The sequence below is a fragment of the Rattus norvegicus genome, chromosome 12, assembly GCF_036323735.1.
Source record: "Rattus norvegicus strain BN/NHsdMcwi chromosome 12, GRCr8, whole genome shotgun sequence".
In the NCBI taxonomy this organism is placed as follows: Eukaryota; Metazoa; Chordata; class Mammalia; order Rodentia; family Muridae; genus Rattus; species Rattus norvegicus.
Window position 1 is genome coordinate 27,871,044 of NC_086030.1, and position 23,144 is coordinate 27,894,187.

The 23,144-nt window shown below is 49.1% G+C and overlaps 1 protein-coding gene across 24 annotated transcripts in view; it reads left to right on the plus strand.

The window, feature by feature from the left end:
- The first annotated feature begins 19,550 nt into the window (after positions 1-19,550).
- The window catches only part of Gtf2ird1 (GTF2I repeat domain containing 1), a 106,913-nt gene continuing 103,319 nt past the window's right edge, over positions 19,551-23,144 (plus strand). For 16 of the 24 annotated variants that reach the window (XM_039089074.2, XM_063271050.1, XM_063271053.1 and 13 more), the window contains exon 1: positions 19,551-19,843. The gene's annotated coding sequence lies outside the window, so the exon portion shown is untranslated. 24 annotated transcript variants of the gene reach the window in all.

Sequence of the window (23,144 nt, forward strand, 5' to 3'; positions counted from 1 at the left end):
TCCCAGCAACCACATGGTGGCTCACAACCATCTGTAATGAGATCTGATGCCTTCTTCTGGTGTGTCTGAAGACAGTTACAGTGTACTTATATATAATAAAAAATTAAGGGGTTGGGGATTTAGCTCAGTGGTAGAGCGCTTGCCTAGCAAATGGGTTTGGTCCCCAGCTCCGAAAAAAAGAAAAAAAAATTAAAAAAAGTTCAGACGTGACACCATGAACTTGTAATCCCATCGCTAGGGAGGGGGAGACAGGAGGACTCTGGGTGATCGCTGGTCAGCCAGCCTAGCCAATTTGGTGAACCTCCAAAACTAAGGTTGGATGTGACCAAGAAAGATACGTGATATCCACTTCTGACCTCCACATGCATGTATATGATATACACATGTAGGTACATACATGTACAGTACACACATGAACATATACACACACCACACACATATACTAAACAATAAATACAGCAAGCAAAACTCCCAAACCAATTTGCAAGCTTAGTGTGATGTGACACAGCTTCGACCCCAACACTTGGTAGGCAGAGACAGGAAGAGCAGGACTTCAAGGCTAGTGTGGGCTTCATAGAGAGTCTCAGGCCAGCATGGGCTCCCTGAGACTCTGTCTCCAAGAAACAAAACAAAGGTTGGGGTTGACTTAGGAGTGAAAGTATGTGCCTTAGAAGCAAAAGAGAAGTGGGTGGAGATCCCAGAACCTACATAAATGCTGGGTTGGTGTGGAGGCTCACCTGTAAGTCTTCCCTCAGATGGCTGAGACAGAAGATTCACAGAGCAACCGGGTATTGAAAGGGGCCATGGGGTTGGGGATTTAGCTCAGTGGTAGAGCACTTGCCTAGCAAGCGCAAGGCCCTGGGTTCGGTCCCCAGCTCCGAAAAAAAAGAAAAAAGAAAAAAAAGAAGAAAGAAAGAAAGGGGCCATACCAGTGAATTCTGGGTTGGACCAAGAGACCTTGCCTCAAAGAATTAGGTGGAAGAGTAGTCAAGGAAATTCCAAACGTCAACCTCGGGTGTCTGTATGCAGGCACACATGATGGGTTCTCTCTCTCTCTCTCTCTCTCTCTCTCTCTCGCACACACACACACACACACACACACACACACACAGACATGGACCCCATACACATTCAAACATACACACATACACATGCATTCCACACACATATGAACATAAAAAGAAGAAAAGAGAAGCTGGGTGGTGGTGGCGCACACCTTTAACCCCAGCACCTGGAGGCAGAAGCAGGTGGATCTCTGTGAGTTTGAGTCCAGCCTGGTCTACAGAGTGAGTTCCAGGACAACTAAGGCTATACAGAGAGACCCTCTCTTGAAAAAAATTATTATTGTTGTTGTTGCTGTTGTTGTTGCTGTTGTGTGTGATGGTTACTCTCGGTTGTTAACTTGAAATTAACTAAAAAGCAGAAATGGAGAGTAAGCTTGTGAGAGTTTTGCTTAACTTGAAGTAATCAAGTAACCAAGATCTTTGCAGTAGGGAGATGCACCTTTAATCCACACCTTTTGAGCTAGGAAACAACATACCTTTAATCCAGATTAAATCAATCACTTGAACGGAGAAAACTCACCTCTAACCTGGGTCTGACCTTTTGCTGGGAGCATATATATCCTCCAGTGAGGGACTGGGGGCGTGGCTCAGTGGTAGAGCTCCTGCCTAGAATCCCCCAGTGAGGCACTTAGGCATCGTCCATCCAATGTAAGGCCCTAGGTTCAGTCCCAAAGTCTCTAAGACTATGTCAAAGAGAGTTGCATGTAGATGCAGATGCAGATGTAGATGTAGATGCAGATGCAGATAGAGAGGTTAGTTCTGTAAGTTCTGTTACTCTAGAGAACCCTGACTAATATAATGTGTCTCTGTGTGGATATGTGCAGATACAGTCAAATTCAAGAGAATACAGTGAATCTCTTAGAATTAGAGGTGCAGGTGATTGTGAGCCACCACTGCAGGTGCTGGGGACTGAATTCAGTCCCTTTGGTACACTCTCTTAAGTGCCGAGCCAATCTCTCCCACCCTCATTTCTCGATCTTATTATATCTAATATCCCTATTTTAAAGGTTTACTTTATTTCTATTCATGCACATGTTCATGTATATGTACAGGTGGGTGCTGATGCCCATGCAGCCCAGTAGAGAGCGCTGGATGCCCTGGAGTTGGAGTTACAGGCATCAGTGAGACACTGATCATGAGCGCTGAGGTCCAAACCTGCAAGAACCCCAAGAACTCTTAACTGCGAGCCCTCTACAGGGCCTTCCAGTCATTTTGAGACAGACTCTCACTATGTAGCTCTGGCTGTCCTATGACTTGCTATATAGACCAGGCTGGCCTCGAACTCATAGAAATCTGCCTGTCTTGGCCTCCCAAGCGCTGAGATTAAAGATGTGTACCCCAGTGCCATGCCTGGCTCCCATGGCTGGCTTTCTGAGACAGGGTCTCTCACTCCATAACCCAGGTTGGCCTTGAACTCATGACCTCCTTCTCAGCCATCTGAACGCTGTTGGAATTTTGAATGTGAGCTCCTGTGCCTGGCGAAGTGGATGTTTTTTAATTATAATAAATGCAAATTCCTAAGTTAATTTTACAGTGCTAGTTATCAAGGTCTCGAGCCTTCGAGATCTTTCGTCAATTTATTCTAAAACACCTTCTATTTTGTTTTGGACTCCTCGAATCATCGTCGAAGGACAATTAGGTGTCCATATGGGAAAAGAATGGAAATAGATTCCCACCTCCCACGTAAGCAAAAGCCGTCCCCGGATCAAGAGAGTATGTGTGAAAAAGTAAAGTTGTAAAACTTTCAAAACAAAATGTAGAACAGGGAAGTGGACGTGACCAGAAAAAACAAACACCGTGGTTCAAACGGCCTCTTTAAAAAACTCGTGTGTGTGTGTGTGTGTATTATTTTTATCTTACATTTTGTATTATGTTGACATATATATATTTACACACATGCTTAACATTTCTATTACACACATATCCATACGTATATGTATATATGTTTATACATACTTGCAGATATGTGTATATACACATGTATATATGTATATCCATATATGTGCTATATATTTTTTTATTTTTATATAATTTTTTTGGTTTGTTGGTTGGTTTTTTTTGAAACAAGAGTTCTCTGTGTAACAGAACTCTGGCTGTTTGAAACCCGTTTTGTGGACCAAGTTGGCCTAGAACTCACAGAGATCCTCCTGTCTCTGCCTCCTGAGTGCTAGGATTTGCCTGTGCCACTATGTCCGGCAAACATTCTCTCTACTTTTTATTTATAGGTGCACACGTGTGCATGCTTGTCTGTATGAGCACTGTGATATGCAAGTATCCAGGAAGGCCAACAGGGGGCGTCAGAGCGCCGGGAACTGAGATGTACTGGGAGTTACAGGTGGTTGTGAACCATGATCTGGGTGATGGGAAGGAAACTCAGGTCCCCTGCGAGAGCAGCAAATGCTCCCCCCCACCCCCAACTGAGGACAGAACCCAGGGCCTTGTGCTTTCTAGGCAAGCGCTCTACCACTGAGCTAAATCCCCAACCCAGCAGCAAGTGCTCTTAATCCCCAAGTCATCCTTCCAGTCCCTAGATCTGTTATGAAGCCCTGTATCATAACACAAGATGGGGCACAGAGAGGTAACTCTGCAGTTAAGGTTCTTGCCACCTACCCGCGTGACCGACTCTGATCTCAGAACCTTTGTGGTTGAAGAAAAGTGCCAATAAGTTGTTCTCTAACCATGGCATGCGCATACACACACACACTCACACACACACACTCACACACACACACTCACACTCACACACACTCACACACACTCATACACACTCTCACACACTCATACACACTCACACACATACTCACACACAGTCCCACACACTCACACACTCACATACACTCACACACACTCATATTCACACACACATACACACACTCAGTCACACTCACACACTCACACTCAAACACACTCACACACATACTCACACACTCACACACTCACACACACTCACACACACTCTCACACACACTCATACACACTTACACACATACTCACACACAGTCCCACACACTCACACACTCACATACACTCACACACACTCATATTCACACACACACACACTCAGTCACACTCACACACTCACACTCACACACTCAAACACACTCACACACATACTCACACACTCACACACTCACACACACTCTCACACACACTCATACATACTTACACACATACTCACACACAGTCCCACACACTCACACACTCACATACACTCACACACACTCATATTCACACACATACACACACTCAGTCACACTCACACACTCACACTCACACACTCACACTCACACACTCAAACACACTCACACACTCACATACACTCTCACACACACACACACACACTCATGCACATGCACACACAAGAAGGAGAGGGTGTGACATCTGTTCTTGTTTGCAACCTGAATACATCTGGAACGAACTCAAACCCAAAAATGGAGGGTACACCTGTGAGGGACTCCTGCTTGATTTGACGTAGGAAGATCCAATTCTAATCCAGATCTCTGAGGTAAGAACACACACCTTTAATCCAGATGTCCAAGGCAGGAAGACACAACTTTAATGCAGATTTAATCTGCGCCACACCTTCTGTTCGAAGCCTATCTAAGGACCCGGAAGAAGGAAGATTTGCTCTTTGTTTGTTCTTGCCTGGCCGGCTGGTCCATTCCTTCCCAGGCATTGGAGACGTCTTCTTCAGGAATCCAGTGTACACTGAAGACCAGCTGAGACCTCCGGCCTCATGGACTGAGTAACTGCTGCATTCTTGGGCTTTCTGTTCATCTTTAGCCAAAGTCTGATTAGCTGAACAGCAGTCTGTAAGTCATTCTAATAAATCATATATATTCTCTATATTCTGTTACTCTAGAGGACCCTAAGAGAGAGAGAGAATGGTCTTATCTGTCCCCCCATATTTGTATGTTTCTTTCAAACTGAGTTCACGTCAAAGTCCACAATAAAAGGTGGCACTCTGGCCATCACACCTATATTTTAGGTGGCAAAATGAAAAACACGAGAAAAAGAATATTCCAGAGTTCTCACATATAAAACAGTTACATTTTACTGACCAGGAGACGGTCTTCTGTGAACACGCAGATTTGGAAGGCAGACTGTAATCCCAGTATTGGGAGGCTGAGGCAGGAGGATCCAAAGAATTTTTTTTTAACCTGAGCTATGTAAGAAGATTTTTTTTTTAAACAAACAAACAACTCAAGGGGTAGGCCAGGCCTGTTATCTCAGCTACCTAATAATCGGAGGCAGAGAACAGAAAGTTCAAACTAGCATGGACCTCATCTCAAAAATTTTTTACAAGGGGGAGGCTAAGGATATAACTCAGCAATAGAGCCCCTGCCTAGAATCCCCCAGTGAGGGGCTGGGGGCATGGCTCAGTGGTAGAGCCCCTGCCTAGAATCCCCCAGTGAGGGGCTGGGGAGTGGCCCATTGTGTTTAAGACCCTAGGTTCCGTCACCAACACCTTGTTAAAGAGAATTTACATCCTGTTTTTAGGATATTTGAGAGGCAGAAATTTCATGGGGCCTGAGGGATGCTGGGTAACTAAAGAGCAGAGAGGGAGTCTGTATTCAGGGGTCCTATTATCTATTTCAAAACGAGACATTTGGAGATTGCTGCTTCTGTGTGCCCAGATTCCTGTCAGGTCACAGAAGGGACCAGAGAACAGGAAGGAACATTATGGAGGGGTTTTATATGCTTTTGATGACTTCATGGACCAGCTCGGAAAACCAGAGCATCCTGGGAGGAGAGAGTCCATTGCCTGGTAGATTGAGGAGTGAAGCATCTTGGAAAAACTGGAACTCTGGGTAAGATTCCTGTAGGGGGCAGGTTGTGACGCAGACCTGGAGTGCAGAAGTGCAGAAAGGGTTTCTTTATAGCGCAGTTGCCCCACGCAAAAAAAAAAAAAAAGATTTATTTACGGTTGTATGTGTATTGCGTGTAATGTGCATGTGTGTGCAGTTGCCAGAGAAAGACAGCAGAGGGCTGGAGCGGGATTAAGATACAGTTGTTAGCACCCCTACTGGGTGCTGGGAGACAAACTCTACAAGAACAAGAAGCCACTCTAAACCACTGAGCCATCTCCCCAGCCTCTCCACTTTCCCAGACCGTGAGATTTCTAAATCCCAGAACTGTGCACATCTCCTAAGTCACGATACCGCATATGTCCCTCGTGCCCTGTGAATTCACAACGAGGTAAAAGGCCACACACTCGAGTGTTCGATTGATCTCAACAGGTCTCCACCGGTGTCAGAGTTCTGGAACAAAGGGACCATGTTTCTTGCTTGCGGAGCCTGTACTCGAGGAGTGAGGACCACTCTAGGGGGAGGGGTTGGGGGGTATCTGCCTGCCTTCTTTGGTTCCTCGTAAATGTTAATTGGGGGAAATTATGCAAAGACTAGAGATGCTCATTTGCATGTTAACGAGGTAGCTACATTAAAAATAGCAGGAAGAAGAAGTTAACTTTGGGATTGAAGTGAGCCTTCCAGACACGTTCCTGTGGAAGATCCAGGCTCCTGGGACCAGGGTCCTGTCCGTGGGAGAGGAACCCCTTGTTCTAATAGCTTGGGACTTCAGTACAGTCCTGCTCCCTCTAGCTCCTGGGGAGCAACCCTTTGACACACCAAACAAAGATTTTGAAAGTCGCTTCTGACTATGTCTCTCCTCTGCGTGTAACCTACGGAGTCTCCTGGTCTGTTAGCCACCTCTCCTGACATCCCCAACAATAGCTACTTTTATTCTGTTCATGCAGCCTCGCTCTGACTGCGAGCCTGCCCCACAGAGGCACCCTGGCTGCCTCGATCGACCTGGAGCAAGTGAGATGTCCGGTCTTTCCCACTGAGCCACGGCGGCTCTTAAGTACCGGGGCACGGGTTCTTCCTTAGGCCTCTGAGACAAGCTGGTTTGTTTGTTTGTTTGTTTGTTTGTTTTTGTGTTTCTGAGACAGCCCAAGCTGTCCCAAAACTCACTCTGTAGCTCAGGCTGGCCTCTGCCTCCCAAGTGCTGCGATTAAAGGCATGGACCACCACTACCCAGCGACGTGCTAATTTTTAAGTCTTCTTTACTTACTATTTATGTGTTTGTACTGGAGTGTATGTGTATGGACCATGAACATGCAGGAGCTTGTGGAGGTCGAAAGGGAGCGTGTCAGATCCCTTGGAGCTGAAGATGCAGGCGGTGGTGAGCCACCCACTGTGGGCGTTGGGAACCTCGGGGTCCCCCGGAAGAACACTGCATGCTCCAAATGGCTGAGCCATCTCTCCAGTCCTGTCAAGCGGGTATTGAGACAGGGTCCCATATAGCACAGGCTGGCTTTCAACTCCCTGTAGCTGAGGATCGCCTTGAACCTCTAACCTCTCTGCCTCCACTTCCTGAAGTGAGCACAACCATGCTAAATCTACACGGTGCTGAGGTGGAATTTAAGGACTCCTGCAAGCGAATCACACACCCCCCCCCCCCACCCCTTCCAGTGATTATCCAGACTTGGTTTTGTCTCCATGAATCACCCAGGATCGAATGAGGTTCTGGTTACCAACTCTGCTACTGTGGAGAATACTCTAGGGTCTAAAGACTAACGGCGCGGGCTGTGTCTGTGTTCCTGCCAGACGCCCTACCTCACAGAGGTGGTTGAACCAAGCAAAAGAGATGAGACTCTGGGCCCTCCCACCGACCTCCCACCCAGCCCCTCCTTAAAGTCAGCGGGGCAGGGAGGGGGGGTTAGAAGGAGGCAGGGGGGGGTTAGAGGGAGGCAGCGGGGGGGAGGGGGTTAGAGGGAGGTGGGGGGGGAGTTAGAGGGAGGCAGCGGGGCGGGGGAGGGGGTAGAGGGAGACGGGGCGGGGGGGGGGTTGAGGGAGGCTACTTACAAATTATAAATCAGCGAGTGGTGGTGGCTGCAACTCCACCAGCACTGGGGAGGCAGAGGCAGGTGGATCTCTGTGGGTCCCAGGCCAGCTTGGTCTACAGAGCAAGTTTCGGGACAGCCAGGACTACACAGAGGAACCCTGTCTTGAAGCGACCTCCCGACCCAAACTCAATGAATTATAAAGCAAGGCATGTGCATAGCTTCTCTGGTTCCAATAAACGCCCATTTAGGGGATCAATCACTAGACCTGGCAATTTACAAGGGTTCTGTTTACTCAAGCAGCTAAGAATCTCAATGAGGGCCTAGACAAGGCTGAGGAGAGGCTGCAGGCAGTGCCAGGCACTCGGGAGTAGGAGGAGGGGGAGGAGAGGGAAGAGAAGGGAGGGGGAGGGGGAGGGGAGGGGGAAGGGAGGACCACAAAACCGCAGTCCTCTCCTGAAGACTCTTGTTTACCCTGTCCAACTCCCAGCCAGGGCCCATGGTCCACGCTTACATCATTGAGTGTCTAATACCCTGTGAGAAAGGCCCTATTTTAATCTATCTTACAACCGAGGACAACAGTGGTGCACAGAGAGGTTTTGTAGCTAAACTGGGTCACACAGCCAGAGGGTACCAATCAGTTCTGGGTTGTATGTGCTGTTAGTTAATGTGCCATCTCAGGACAGAGTCTGGCCATCCTCCTGCCTCAGCCATTCCAAGCTTTTCACACCAGCCCTTGCTTTAGTCTGTATTATTTTTGATGTTTTATTGAGACAGGGTGTCATGTCCTCGGGTTGATGTCAAACTTGTTGTGTAGCTAAAAATGACCTTGAACTCCTGCTACCTCCCTGAGTGCTAGGATTACAGGTCTAGGCTACTACTATGCCTGGTTTATAGCCTGTCTTTTTTTAAAATTGAGACAGGGTCTCACTTAGTTCAGGCTGGTCTCAAAACTGACTTTGTAGCCAAGGATGACCCTGAATTTCTGATTGTCTTACCTCCAACTTCTGAGTACTAGGACTGTCAGTTTGCTTCACCATGCCTGGTTTATGCCATACTGGGGCTACAGGATGCAGGGCTTCATGAATTCTAGGCAAGCACTTTGCCAACCAAGTGGACTCCCCAGTCTCGTGACTGCTTCCTCCACACCAGACTAAGGAGAGAGAAGGTGAAGGAGCCCCAATGGGGTGGGGATTCTGGGTCCCTGTCCCTTTTCTCCTCCCTTTGTTTACCCATCTTCCCCAGACCCTCTGCAGCTCAGCCGACAGTCCTCCTCAGCCCGGCAGGCAGTCGACCTGAGTCCTCAGTAGAATTAAAATAGACCTGACCTAAATTCAAGCACAATGCCTCCGCTGAAACAGGGCTGCATCCTCCTGGCTAAGAGAAGAAAAGGCACTTTAAGATTGGCTTTCAGAGGATCTTAGATCTCCAGGTAGAGACCAGCCTGACCCAGACCTGGAACACTGACCATCCATAAGTGGGGCAGGAAGTGTGGCTCAGTTGGTAAGGCACTTGCGTAGCATGTGCGAGGTTCCGAGATCCTTCCCAGCACTGTCCCAGCTCCTCACTGAAGAAGGGTAGAGGCCTAGGGCTTTATGGCAGCACTCTGGAGAGAAAGGCAGACAGATCTGAGTTCAAGGCCAGCCTGGTCTATATAGTGAGGTCTTTGTCAAAAAAAACAAAAACAAAAACTAACAAAACCCACCAAAGATTACTAGAAAACCAGGCATGATGGTTCACATCTGTAGTCCTAGGACTTGAAAGGCAGACTGAGGAAAATTAAATTAAGAGTCCAAGGCTATCTTTGGCTATCTAGTAATTTTGAACCTGGGCTACCTAGTGAGATCCTAACTCAAAACAACAGAATGAAACGACCACCAGGGTGTCAGTGGCAGTGTACTGTCCTACCATACGTGAAGCTGTGTGTGGGGTTCATCTCCAGAACCACAAAAAATAAAATAAGGGGGGTCTCCAAACCGTGGAGCAGACGGAACCCTCAGATACTCCTCAGGCAGGTCTCGCTGACTAGCTTCTCTGTCAGTTAAAAGAGTCTCTCCCAGCTTCATGTCCCCAGATGCAAGATAGGGACGTTGCTGCGTGCGTGCGGTGTTGTCTACCTCAGTCTTGGGAGGCCGGGGCAGAAGGGTTGTCTGGAGTTCAAGGCCAGCCTGGGCTGCAGCAAGAGACTCGCTAGCAGGGCTAACTCCAGATTCGGGGAATTTGACACCCTGTTCTTGTCTCTAAGGGCACCTGCATTCATATGCACAAATCCACACACAGACACACATAATAGAACGAAACAAACAAACAGATCGGCAGCTTTCTGGAACTTGCGGAGGGTCCTGGTTGGGAGAAGGGATGGGGACGCATGCCTCCTCGCTCCCCTCCTCCCTCCCTCAGTGGCAACCCCATCCCCCTGCTGTCCCTCAAGCTCCAGGAAGCAGGGTCTCACGCTTGGTTCTATCACAATATTTACCAACAGCGCTGCAATTGAGCCAGACGGCTTGGCAATTATAATCACGTTATCATTATTGCTGATAATTTTGATCATAAGCATAAATTATAAACAGGAGCAGGGCCCAGCGGGTGGGACATTGCACCTCAGGGAGGGAGTGTGGGGCAGCCTCTCTCACCCTACTCCTCTCCTGGCCAAGTGTCCCTCCCCTTCCTGAGGCCTGACCTAAGAGATATTGGTGACCCCACGTAAGCTTTTCCAGGCAGGGTCCCTGGGCTAACCCGACTGTCTTCTGCGAAGCCTCCTCATTCTGCCTCACGCTGCCGCACACAAACTATTAAGGTGCAATTACGAAGGAGCCCCGGCGCTCCAAATTGATCTCTCAGTAACGCCACAGCTGCAACCATGGAGACGGGCCGAGTCAATTACATGCCTGGCTCTGTTCTTCAAAGATTCCAGAGGAGGAGCGGCAACAGAGGCGGGGGCAGGGGGGTGAGGAGAGGTAGAAAGGGAACCAGGGCTAAGGAGACACCCAGAGACAGAGGAAGACAGAAACGGAGAAATTGTGTACCTCTCAGAGATGCCTTAGGAGAGGCAGAGACCATGAGATAGAGAGAGATCTTGAGACAGAGAGAAGCAACCAGTGCAGGGTAAGCTGAGAGACACTGGGGTGAACAAGCAGGACAGTGTTCACTTTAATCCCAGCAATGGGAAGTCAGAGACAAGAGGATTAGTAGTTTGGGGGCAGCCTGGGATGCATAGCAACTTGAGGGCCAGCCTGTGCTACCTAGAAAAAAAGCAAGATGCCTAGCGTTGGCATCTTAATCCCAGCACTCTAGAGGCAAAGGTGGGCAGGTATCTGAGTTTGAGGGCAAACTGGTCTACACAGTCAGGTCCAAGACAACCAAGCCTACACAGAGAAACTCTTATCTCGAAAAACAAAACAAACAAACAAAAAGAAAGAAAAGAAAAGGAAGAAAGAAATAGAGCAAGACCCTGTTTCAACAATAGTAAAAATAGAGGAGTTATGGGGAGCTATTTGAAAAGTTAGAGCCTGGGGCTGGAGATATGGTTCAGCAGTTATAAATGCTTCCTGTTCCTGTGGAGGACTAGAGTTCAGTTCCCAGCATACCATGTACATACCCCTAGCTACACCTCCATCTATACACACAGACACACACCACAGACACACAGACACACACACGCACACACACAGACATACACCACAGACACACACACAACACAGACATACAGACATACACAGACACACAGACACACACACCACAGAAACACAGACACACATGCACACACAAACACACATATACACACCACAGACACACACCACAGACACACAGACACACAGACACACAACACAGACACACAGACACACATATAGACACACACACACAGACACACACACCACAGAAACACAGACACACACACAGACACACAGACACACATATAGACACACACACACAGACACACACACCACAGAAACACAGACACACACACAGACACACAGATACACAGACACACACCACAGACACCACAGACACACGCACAGAGAGAGAGACACACACACAGACACACAGACACAGACACACACACACACCCCACCCACCCACACACACACCACACACAGACACACAGACACACAGACACACACACACACACACACACACACACACACACACACACACACACACGGTTACACAGAGGAACTCTGTCTCCAAAAATTATAAAGAGAATAAAGGAAGGAAAAAATATACTCATTCTATCATGGATATGAGTGTGTGTGTGTGTGTGTGTGTGTGTGTGTGTGTGTGTGTGTGTTGGCACATGCCTAAGATCTCAACGCTCTGAAGGTGGAGGCAGGAGGATGAAAAGATCAAAGTTCTAGGCTGTGGGAGTGGTCCATGCCTTTCATGCCAGCAGCACTGGAAGCTGAGGTAGGCAGACTTCTGTTGAGTCTGAGGCCAGCCCAGGATGATACATAAGACTTTGTTTCAAAAAGTCCCAATATTTCCATACCCTAAATATTACTCTCTGGCCTCCATGACAGAATGGGAATTATAGTCTTTCCCTTTTTCCTTTCTCCTTTCTCCCTTTCCTTCTTTTTCTCTGACTTTTTTTTTTTTCTTTTCTATTTTTCGGAGCTGGGGACCGAACCCAGGGCCTTGTGCTTGCTAGGCAAGCGCTCTACCGCTGAGCTAAATCCCCAACCCCTTCTCTGACTTTTTTTCTTTCTTTTTTTTTTTTTTCCTTTTTTTTTACAGAGCTGGGGACCGAACCTAGGGCCTTGTGCTTGCTAGGCAAGTGCTCTACCACTGAGCTAAATCCCCAACCCTCCTTCTCTGACTTTTTGAGACAGGGTTTGTCTGTGTATCCCAGTCTATCCTACAATTCACTTTATAAACCAGACTGGCCTTGAATTCAGAGATCTGCCTGCCTCTGCCTCCTGAGTGCTGGGATTAACATGTGCACCATCAATGCCCCGACAAGTTATATTCATCAACCTATTTTTTTTAGATTTATTTATTATTTTGTATATGCGTACACTGTCACTCTCTTCACACACACCCAGAAGAGGGCATCAGACCCCATCACAGATGGTTATGAGCCACCGTGTGGTTGCTGGGAATTGAACTCAGGACCTCTGGAAGAGCAGTCTTAACTGCTGAGCCATCTCTCCAGCCCATTAGATTTCATTTTTTAAAAGGATGGCTAAGCGGTGATTATCAGATAAACTCCCGATTCTGAAGACAGCAGAAAAGCCACAATCGTGGCAAAAAAAAGAATGGCTGAGGTACCACCCTACTGCTCTCTCCCTGACTTCTGCCTCCTGTGGCTTCCAAACCTGGAAGCCCTCAGGCTCCCTGCTCTCACCTTTTGCCCTCTTGTGGGCTCATCCCAAGTCGTCTGGCCTCAGGCTTCCCCTGAGTTCACAGACAGGTAGCCCTCTCACCAGTCTGAGTCCTCCCATTCTATTCTCCAGGAAGCAAGGAGCAACCAACGTGAGGTGGTCCAGCATGGACGGAACTCGGACTGGCTTGATGAAGGGCAGAGATCCAGGTCTCAGAGAAACCAGAGACTGAGTCTGGTGGACAGTCCTGTCTGCCGACCAGCAGGGAGAGAACAGATCTTGTCTGTCACAGCAGCTTGTGGGGTGACAGGGAAGCAGGGTGTCCCAGTGCATCCACTTTTACAAACAGCCAGTGGAGTGTGGAATGTCGCTCAGTGGGCAGAGCACGCACAAAGCCCATGAACCAGGTACTCTCGGGAGGTGCATGCAGGAGGATGATTTTCAGGCCAGCATGGGAACATGAAATCTGGTTACACGCACGCGCACACACACACACACAGAGGCACGCACACACACTCGTGCTCTGCATGCCTTCAATACTAGCAGCCCGGAGGCAGAGGCAGGCAGATCTCTGAGTTCAAGGCCAGCCTGGTCCACAGAGTGAATTTAGGACACCCAGGGCTACACAGAGAAATCCTGTCCTGAAAAAAACCTGACTGACAACAAAAGTCTATATCACGTAACCAAGTGGAATACTGGATGTAGCTGGGCGAATTTCCTTTTGTACTAACTGTTCCCTGCTCTCTGCTTGGAAATGGAAAACTACGCACTGCTCATTTGGTCATTCTAGGAGGCAACAGGAATCCAGAGGCTGGAGGGAGGGACATTATACCTAACCTTTCCTTCTATTCCTGCTCCCCTAGACTATGTCAGTGGATGTCGGACCGCAATGTTGAGCTTAGAGGGTCTCCTGCCCCAGCAGGCCACAACACTGCACGGCCTTCAGATCTAAGATTTTGTGGGGAAAATATTCCTTCTAGAAACCAACAGACTGGCAATGGCAGTGGGGACCAAAGACACAGCTCAATGATGTGGCCCTCAGGAGCCTGATTAGCTCCTTTAATCTTTAATGGGCCTCCCATCAGGGAAAACCAGGGCCTTGTTTTTAAGGAAGAAAAGAATTTGAATTTGAAAATGCGCCAATGTGAGGAAGAGTTAGAGTTTATTAAAAATAAAAAGAGGCCAGGTGTAGTGGCTCAAGCCTTTAACCTCAGCACTCAAGAGGCAGAGGCAGGAGGATCTCTATGAGTTTGAGGTCAGCGTGCTTAACATAATTCCATGCTAGCCAAGGCTTTGTAGACCCTGCCTAAATGGGTGTTGAAGGGTTGCGGGCAGAAAAAGGTTTTCACTTAAGGAAAACGAAGACACACATGACACACATAAGAACACACGAGTCTGGGTGTGGGCTTCTCATGCAAGAGTCATACTTAAATGTCTTAGGAGTAGACAAATATACCATTTCCATGACTCTCAACATCTCAAAGGGGTTGCTAAGCAACTTTTTCCCCCTCTTTTTTTTGTTTTTTTTGGTTTTTTTTTTTCGGAGCTGGGGACCGAACCCAGGGCCTTGCGCTTCCTAGGTAAGCGCTCTACCACTGAGCTAAATCCCCAGCCCCCCCTTTTTTTTTTACATTTATCTATTCATATGAGTACATTTACTCATAGCATGAGTAAATGCTATGATGCCCTAACTTGGAGGTCAGAGGTGAAACAACTTGTGGGAAGCGCCTTTATCTGCTAAGATATCTCGCTGTGCCCTTTGGTAATTGGAATTGTAGGATAGGGTCTTTGGGCAGAAAGACGAACTGATAAGGTAAAACTAGGAGCCACTGGGGTTACTTACACAAGGGCGTTTTGGTGAGACTGACACGGCATTACATGTTTGGGGTTGGAAAGGGAGAAAGGTCTCAAGCAAATGTTGACTGTGTTGGAGCCTTGGATTCTCAGTTGGAGAAAGAGACCTCGACCAGACTCCAGGCGGCTCCTCTCCTTCCCTACACCCTCGTGTGTGTGTGTGTGTGTGTGTGTGTGTGTGTGTATTATATGCATGTATTCATGAGCATGTTTGCAAGTGTGTATGCAGACATGTATGTGCGGGCTAGAAGTCAATATTAGGCACCTTCCTCTACTTTCTACTGAGTTAGCACCTGCATGTGCACATGTGTGTTCCTATGCACATTCACGGGAGAGAATGGTGACACTCCGGGCACAGGTGACAAACCTTACCTCCCACCTGTTTACCTGTTTGACAGACCCTACATGCATAGACCACTTCTGGGGGTGGGACAGGTTTGAGACAGGGTTTCTCTATATAGCCCTGGCTGTCCTGGAACTTGATCTGTAGACCAGGCTGGCCTCAGACTCACAAAGATCCACCTGCTGAGTGCTGGGATTAAAGATGGCTGGCATCTGGATTTTACATGGGCTCTGGGAATTTGAAATCAGGTCCTCAGGCTAATGGGGCAAGCCCTGTATTGACTTAGTCATCTTCCTTTCTTGCACACTCTCTCTTCCTTCCTTCCTTTCTTTTTCTTTCACTCTTTCTTCTTGGAGACAGGTGTCTAGTCAACTCCTAGGGCTGAGAGTTAGGCTGGTGGGCCAGCAGGACCCCACGTGTCTTCGTGTTTCTAGTCGTGCCAGTTGGATTTAAAGGCACAAGCAACTTCTTCTTCTTCTTCTTCTTCTTCTTCTTCTTCTTCTTCTTCTTCTTCTTCTTCTTCTTCTTCTTCTTCTTCTTCTTTTTAAGATTTATTTATTTATTATTTATATGGATACACTGTAACTGTCTGCAGACACACCAGGGCATCAGATTTCATTACAGATGGTTGTGAGCCACCATGTGGTTGCTGGGAATTGAACTCAGGACCTCTGGAAGAGCAGTCAGTGCTCTTAACCACTGAGCCATCTCTCCAGCCCCATCTTACTCTTTAAAAAATAACAATAACGGGTTGGGGATTTAGCTCAGTGGTAGAGCGCTTTCCCAGCAAGCACAAGGCCCTGGGTTCGGTCCCCAGCTCCGACAAAAAAAAAAAAAAGAAAAGAAAAAAAAAAGAAAAAATAACAATAACAATAACAACAATAATTTTAAATTTAATGTAACATTATGTATGTATGTGTGTATGTATGTATGTGTCTGTGGGTGGGTATGTACATATACATGTAACTGTTGCATTTCCTGGAGCTGAAGTCGTGAGATGTTCAGAGTGGGTGCTTAAAACCGAACTCAGGCCCTCTACAAGCACAGTGTGTGTTCTTCTTTCTTTTTTTTTTCTTTTTCTTTTTTCGGAGCTGGGGACCGAACCCAGGGCCTTGTGCTTCCTAGGCAAGCGCTCTACCACTGAGCTAAATCCCCAACCCCCACAGTATGTGTTCTTAACTGCTGAGCCATCTCTTTAGACGCCAAGTCTGGCTTTTTGCCTGGGTTGTTGGGATCAGATTCAAATCCTGTGCTTATAATGAAAGCAAGAATCTAGCAACCGAGAAGCAAGAATCTAGCAACCGAGCTATCATTTCAGACCCTTTTCTTTTTCTTTCCTTTCTTTTTTTCTTACTTTATTGATTCATTTTGTAATCCTATTGCAACACCAACAGACCCCCTCCCCCAATCCTTTACCCCCAGTCCCACCTTACAAATCCCTCCCCCTTTATCCCCTCCTTCTCAGAGGAGGGGAAGGTCTCCCTTGGGTACTACCCAACCCTGGCTGTCCTGGAATTCACTCTATAGACCAGGCTGGCTTTGAACTCAAGGAGAGCCACCTGCCTCTGTCTCCCAAGTGCTGGGACTAAACTCCTGTGCCCCCAACACCAGACCCCTACCAGTTCCCATGATGTAGCTTGGGGTAGCTTCAAACTTGTGTGTGTGAATTGGTATACACACGTTCCCCTGTCATGGCCCACGAGTGGAGGGAGGTCAAGGGCAACTTGAAGGAGTTGATTCTTTGTTTTCACTATGCAGGCTTGGGAATCAAACTTACGTCGTCAGGTTTCCCACTGAACCACCTTGCCAGACAATGAATTTTCCATCCTCCTGCCTCAGCCCCTGAGTAGCTGGAATGACAGGCATATCCTCAATACCCAAAAAACACAGAGATCTTACAGGTAACAAGACATTTAATAAGCGATGGCTGTTCTCAGCATTATACGCTCTGGGACTCAGGCCGTAGCTGGCTAAGAGGCTACGGGAAAGGAAAGTGGAAATTCAGACAGGGGAACTGCCAAGGCCCCAGATCACTTGGGTAGAAAGTGGAAAAGCCAGGATTTGAACTCACACGCACCTGGCTGTCAGACCGCTGTTACTTGCACTGGCTTTAGTGTCAAACCAGGGCAGGCACCATGCAAGTGGGTCAGAGGGCCTGGTTAAAAAGGTCTCATGACGGGGTTGGGGATTTAGCTCAGTGGTAGAGCACTTGCCTAGCAAGCGCAAGGCCCTGGGTTCAGTCCCCAGCTCCGAAAAAAAGAAAAAAAAAAAAAAGAAAAAAAAGAAAAAAAAGGTCTCATGACTTTATTAGGTCTCTCTAGGGGCCCATCACCTATGGCCTTGTTTCTGATCCCTGGTGCTTTGCCCAAACCCCTCTGTGGGTACAAGGGCTCTTCTGGTTGGCCCACTGAGAGGAGGCTTGTGAGCCTGTCCCCAGAGATGGTCATCCAAGGTCACTAAATTGTCACTAAGGTCTGGGCTTAATGTGTGTGTCCTGAGGAGGTCTGGAAGGAGACCAGGTAGGTTTCTATTAGGTTCTTTTTTGTCTTGTCTCGTTTTGTTTTGTTTCAAGACAGGGTTTCTCCATGTACCCCTGGTTGTCCTGGAACTCACTCTGTAGACCAGGCTGGCCCTGAACTCAGAGATCCTCCTGCCTCTGCCTCCCAAGTGCTGGGACTAAAGGCACGAGCTACCATTGCCTGGCAGGATCTTGTAGGTTCTTGTTTGTTTGTTTGTTTTTATGACTGCATATCATGTAGCCCAGGCTGCCCTCAAACTCACTTTCCTACTTAGGATGACTTTGAACTCCCAATCCTCCTGTCGGTTACTGTGTCATATCACCTGGTTTTATGTGGGGCTGAAGGTCAAACCCAGGGCTTCAAGCGAGCTAGACGAGCATTCTACTCACTAACTGAATTAGATCCCTAACTCACTGGCTGTGAGAACGTTTTCACTTTTTGAGGTAGGATCTTATGGTCCAGTCAGACTTCAAACTCTCAAACTCTCAGAAATCCTCTTGTTTCAAACTTCCAGGCCCTGGGATTATAGATGAGAGGCCTAGCTCCTTAAAAAAAAAATTATATTTTAAAAGCAGGGATTCTCTAAGTTCAGAGGGGCCTAGAATGTTCTATTATGCTCAGTCAGCCTCCGGAGTGCTGAGACCACAGGCACTTGCCACCATGACCTGCATCTCTTTACCTTTAATTTACAGAATTTGGGGCACAGTCTCCCTCGGTGGTGGTTTGAGGACTTGTCTGATTCCTATCTCTCTGCTGTGCCTATTCCAGCAAAGGCCTAGCTGAGGATTCAGGGGACCACCTGATTACCAACTGCTGGGGTGACTTGGGACATATGGCTTTGGGGAGGTTAGGGGTGTCCCCTAGGGTCCCCTTCCCTCATTTAGTAGTTTACAGGAAGTCAGATGGAGGGTAAAATAAAACTCAGGTCCCAACACTCTGTGTGGCTGCACTCCCCTGTAATCCCAGTATTTGGGGGAGTTAGGAGGGTCAAGAGTTCAAGGTCACCCTCAACTACATAGAGTTTGAGGCCAGTGTTGGGTATGTGAAACTGTCCTAAAACAACAACAATACGGGTTTTGGAGTGTAGTTGTGTAAGCAGGATGGTTGCCTTACATTCAGAAAGCTCTGGGTTCGAGTCTTCCCAGGTATAGGCTATAATCCCAGCACTTGGGAGGTGGAGCCAGCAGCGTTCAAGGTTATCCTCCTTGTTTTCAGTTCCTGAGTGTTCGGGAACCTAAACACTTTGACTGCAACCAGGGTTTTATGAGACCCTGAGATGAAAATAAATAAATAAAAAGGGCTGAGCCAGGCCATCCAAGATAGAAACCTGGGGTCCCTCCCTTCTGACCTTGGACACTCCAGGCAAAAGAGTGACCAGAAGGGCAAACCACCTATGGATCCTCCAGGCGTCCTCTGGATGACCTTGATATATTCTGATCTCTCCCGGGAGGGGGTTCTAATCCGCGGCTGGGGGAGTCTCAAGGCCCCGAGGTTGTGGGTCCTCCCCCACGGTGGCACGGGGCGGGCCGTGCGGGCTAATCCCGTATGTAAATGACAGCCAATGGAGGGTGGTGTTGCGCGGGGCTGGGATTAGGGCCGGGGCGAATGGCTGGCAATCTTACTGGGATTACAGAACAAAGAGAGAACCTCCCAGAGCCCGGGCTCGGCTTCGCGCTCGCTCTGCGCCCCGCCCTCCGCCGCAGCCCGCGCCGGGGGTGGGGGCCCCGCGCAGCCCCCGGCCGGCCGCCCGCACCGCGTCCGCCCTCCTTCCCTCCCTCCCTCCACTGATCCTGTCCCCCACTCCCGGATTATTAACTCAGCAACCAGAGGCGACTGGATCTACCGAGTCCTGGCCACCGGGCCCGGGCCGGGGCGCCCGGAGCGCTTGGGGATCCTGCAAGGTAAAAAAGGAGAAAGTTTGACTGGGGGTGGGGGTGGGGGTGGAGGTGGGGGATGGGATGGAGGCTAATGGAGAGGGGGTGCTCTAGGGCTTGCTTTGGTTTTGAGCCCTTATTTTGCACCCCCCCTTCCACCTCTGTGTGTTGTGTGCATGGGAGGTCCCTTCCCCTCCCCCTCCAGGTGTCTCAATTCTAAGGCCCGCCTTTTGGGGTGTGTGTGCACGTGATCGGGATTATAATTCGAGTTTGGAGGGGGATGGGTTGGGATGGTCAGCTTCTTCCCTCCGGATACCTGCTGGAATCGGGGAAAGCAGACACCCCTCTCACCCTCGAATTCCCTGGAGGTGGAGAGAGAAGCGCCCCACTGGCCTGGAGCCCAGCAGGCCTGGATACAGTTGGGCGAATGAGGTCAGTGGTGCTGCCCTGCCGGGGGAGGTTTGTGGAGGGGGCGTCGGAAAGAAGCTTCCCCCCCTCCTCTCCTGTTATCCAACGCTCAAGCTGAGTCCGAATACTGCCCCAGAGCGGTGGTTTCTTTTGGGGGGGTCATCCTGTAAAGGGGCTGGCTTGCATGGTGGAAGCCGGACCTCTTTGGTTGGTTGGGGGTGAGTCAAAGAGACTTAGGGTGGCAGTTAAAGGGGCACAGAGGGTGCCAAGGAACAAGTTTGAGGGAGCCTCGGCTGTGGGTGGTCTCTGAGTTCTTGAAGAGGAGGGGGAGGGGCCAAAGGGTGCTTAGAGTCTCCCCATCCGGAGTCTCTAGGAGTGATCGCGACCGGTGTGACACCCAGCTTTGCAGCCAGTCAGGGGCTGGGAGAGCGACCTTTTCCTGGCCTCTAAGCCCCATGGAAACTGGGAGACCGTGGCTCTCAGAGTTTGGTTGCTCTGTCAGGAGACTAGCGGAGCTCCAGCTTGGCATCTGGTTTGGCGACCCGGCCTCCCAGGAGTAGACTAGAGGTGGCAGTTCCTGGGTCCCCATCCTGGGGAAGCGAAAGAACTCGGGAGCTGGGCTCAGCGATGGAGTGTGTATCTGGAATGTGGGGCGTGAAGGCTGGGCTTCCGAAGCTCTTTAGAGGAGTGGGGATGGATTTACAAGGGGGCTTCTCTTTACGGCTCAGAGTGCAGAGGGGCTTCAGGATGCTCAGTGGTCAGTACTCCCCGTTCCTCTGTTGGGGCCCTCAAAGACCTCTGGCCTTGGGAGGTGCCTTGATCCGTTCATTTATTTTAGCAGCGTCATTCCCAGAGGGAAAGGGCACGGGCATTGATTATTTATTCTATTTGGAGCAAGAGGAAGTGGAAGGAGGCTGGTGGCTGGCAGCTGGGAGGGGCTGGGCAGTGGGACATCAAAATGCGGTGTCGATACTGTCCCGAGTCTCTCCATCCTAAGTCACCTGCTTAGGGCTCCAGGAGTGTGTGAGATTGACTTTGGCCTCTTTAAAGAAATCTACCAGCAGACCTAGAAACAGGCCTAGCACGGAGGTGGAGGTGGGGGTGGGGGTGTCCGAACCCCCTCTCCCCCAGCCTCTGGATTTTTGAAAGGCTTGCGTTGTATCTCATTCTATAGCCAGCTCTAAGGATGACCTAGAAATTGCCGGTTCCAGTGGATCCTAGCTGGGGAAACAAGGAAGGATCGGAGCTGTGGGGCTTCCCTTGTCTGGTTATTGGCCCTGAGAGTTTGGTCTTGGGGACGGTAGGTTGAGGAGCACGCCGAACTTACTTAAGTGCTTTGTCGTCTAGAGGCAGGGCAGAAGGCTCATTCATTTCCAGGAGACCGATGCCATTTTTGTTATCATTTAAGGCAGGCTCCCAGGAGCCCCGGCCGGCCTCTGACACGCGGCAGTCTGCTGCTGGGTATTTGGAAGTAGTCCGAAAGGCAGGCATAATAATAGAGGTCTCAACTGCCGTGTGTGCAAAGATCGGGGTGTGTGCACGCTTGGATAATAGCTGGGTTGTTAGCCATGACTTGAGCTCCCCCAGTGGGAGGGCTTTGGGGGAGTCATCACGTCTTGAGTGTGACCTCGGGACCACAGACAGCATCTCCTGGCCTGGACCCTGGCTTTTCCTCACATTGGCCCACCTGTGACACCCTGGCAGCACTTGGGTCCTTCAGTCAGCCTGGCTTAGGGACCGCTGTGTAAGCATGTGGAATTAGCCTCTTTTCTTTTGAACTTCAAGGCCTGGCTAGTTATGATTGGTCCTGAGAGCCTACCACATCTGCGTTCCCACACCATCCTGGCTTCCTCCTGACCTTATCTCTCTTGGTTCCACTGTGTCCTTTTGGTTACACTAGATGTAAATAGGAATGGGCACTTGTACTCACTTGTTGAGCAGTTGCGTGTTGGAATGGATGGATGGATGGATGGATGGATGAATGAATTCACTCCTCTGTTAATTTTCTATCCGTGTGTGTGTCTGTCTGTCTGTCTGTCTGTAGACTGAGACATGCTTTGTGGTCCTAGGCTAAATACTTACTCTGTAGTTCAGACTGACCTGGAACTCAGGGCAGTCCTCCTGCCTCAGTCTCCCAAAGGCTGGGATTACACCAAAGCAATAGTAATAGTCCTACTGTTTTTCTGGGCCATCGTTCATTCCTGGTTCCCATGGGACACCCTGTCAGTTACCCTACCCTACGTATTCCCCTAAACATAAGCCTCTCACTGTTTCTCAGCCATACTGCATCTCTCTGTCCAGGAAAGTGTGTGTGTGTGTGTGTGTGTGTGTGTGTGTGTGTGTGGCAAGCAGCCAGTGACACAAGCCAGGTTCTTTGGGACAAGCCAGCTGCCTGGGGCCTGCAGAAACCTTGACAGACACTTGAAAAGCAAGATTGGTGGGGGTTAATTCAGAAGCCCCACAGAACAGAGAGCGATGCTGGCTGAGAGCTCAGACCTCACACCAAGTTGTTTTTTCTTTTCTTTCTTTTTAAACAGGCCCTTATTATGTGGCCCGGGTTGCCCTTGAACTCATGATCCTCCTGCCTCAGCCCTCCCAAGTACTAGGATTTCCAGCAAGCGCTTTGCCTGAGCTCAGCTGCAGACAGACACTCCCAGATGAAGAGGGACAGAGACATGGACTCTTTCGAGAGTGGTCCCCGCAGAGACCTAGAGGGGAGGGGGAGGGGAGCCTGGAAAAGACAGATTTCTGGCCTGTAGGAGCGGAATAGCACTGAGGAGTGGAGAGCCCCTGAGCGGCAGGCATGCGGTGGTTGAACAGCTCTAATTTGAGCTGGAGACATAGGTAGAGTGCTCGACACCCAACCATGCGGCTCTAAGGTCAATCCTAGCACCCATGTGAAAGGCTAGGGATGGTATGA